This window comes from Strix aluco, chromosome 9, assembly GCF_031877795.1.
Source record: "Strix aluco isolate bStrAlu1 chromosome 9, bStrAlu1.hap1, whole genome shotgun sequence".
Taxonomy (NCBI): Eukaryota; Metazoa; Chordata; class Aves; order Strigiformes; family Strigidae; genus Strix; species Strix aluco.
In genome coordinates this window covers 19929796-19931591 of record NC_133939.1, presented here as the reverse complement: position 1 = coordinate 19931591, position 1796 = coordinate 19929796, and positions in this window count along the sequence as shown.

The window sequence follows — 1796 nt, the reverse complement described above, 5'->3', positions numbered from 1 at the left end:
CACAGCCGGACCCACCGCCCCGCGCAGCGTCTCTGCGCTAGGCAGGGAGTGAAGCTGCTGGGGAGCAGCGTGCTGCTTTTTTAACGAAGAGGGGAACCCTTTCTGCTGACGCGACTGTCAGTCACATGCAGGTCTGTGCACAAAGCAGAATCAGCCCTGCGGTTGAGCTGGTTTCTGATGCTCCCACGCAGGAGAGCGAGCTCAAGCCATAGGAAGTCTGCTGTGCTCTTTGCGACCAGCCCGTGCTGGCTCCGTCCAAACATCCTTGTGTCTGAGCTGAACTGTGCCAAAAGCTCTAAAGTTCAAGTGAGATGACTGAAATCACGAGCAGAGAGCCTTTGGCTCACAGCTCTGGGCGGGAGGAGAGGGGCTGCTGCCTGGCTACCAGGCAGAGCCAACTGACTGTCAGGGGAGCGCTTAAATTTCAGACACTCCAGAGAAAGTTGTGTTAGAAGTATCACTATTACCCCTGAGCGCCGCCACTTACCTGAAACTGGAGCGCACTCCCGTTGCAGCGCTGGGACCGAAGCCGTGACCACATTCCCTCGCTTTCCCGGTCCCCAGGCGGTGGCAGGGACAGGGATCGCTCCGGCCGATGCTGGCAGGGGCTGGGCCAGGGCTGCGCTTACACCCCGCGTCTGCGCCGCGGCTCCTTGCTGCAGGAGGTACCGCAGAGCGACCACAGGAGCAACGTTCCTAATTCTCACTCTTCTTTTTTGTGCACTGTTGACTCAGTACATTTCCTTTAGGATTAGCATTTTCCATATGTGGTGGGTGTTAACAGGTGACCTGTTCAGGTGAAGGGAATGAAGTTTGACCATAAACTCTTCAGTAGTTTTGAGCTAAGGAAAGAGTGAGATAGAACAGAGGGGCAGTAGATCTCCACTGTTTATATCAAACTCTAGGCACACATCAGTAATACAACCGAACAGCGGAAATCTGAAACACGGCATTGGCTGGGCCTTGCTTTATTTGCAGCAGAGAACAAAATACAACATAATTCTGAGAAACCCTGAACATCCAACAATTCTGCCAAGGATGGGCTCCCCTTCAAGTCCCAGCTCCTGCTGCTAGCGTAACAACACTTGTTTTTATGTTACACCAAGGCCCTGGAGCCGTGGTAAACAAGCCAGCAGGAGGTTTAACACACTACACTGGATCGTGAAATAATTCAAAACTTCCATTTCGGTGACTGGTATCTCAAGGAAAAAAAACCCAGACAAACCCAAACCCATAAATTGCATGGGCGCAGCAGCATGCTTCCAAAATTAGGAAGCTCTGTGTCTGTGTGTATAGGTAAAAAGGTACTTTTTCTTTCAAAAATGATATAATAACACAGCAACAGTAGAACTGGGTTTGCTAGTCCAGTAAGGTGGGTGAGTGCCGAAAACTCTCATAGAGCCCCAACACGAGTGTCCTGGCCACGGGGCGATAGCGTGACGGGGCACAGGTTTTTAACCTGACCGAACCCCGGGAGCTGACGTCTCCCAGGCGAGAGCAGCAGGCCCTGGCCTGGGGACTGTGGCCCCGCTGCTGTCCATCCGTCCAGCCCCCCCCGGCCTCCTCCGTGGCACCAGCCCGGCCCAGAGGTGCTGCTCTCCTCACCATGGTCACAAACTGCTGCAGACCTCATGGTGGGAGCAGGGAACCGAAACACCCAGCAGTTTGGAAGAACTGTGCCAGGGCTGGTACTGCTCTTTATCTGCAGCTGCGGAGAGATGGGATCAAAATGAACATCCATGATATTTTCTGCAGAGAAAATGAGAAATCACAAGCCCTTTGGAGAAACTGATTTC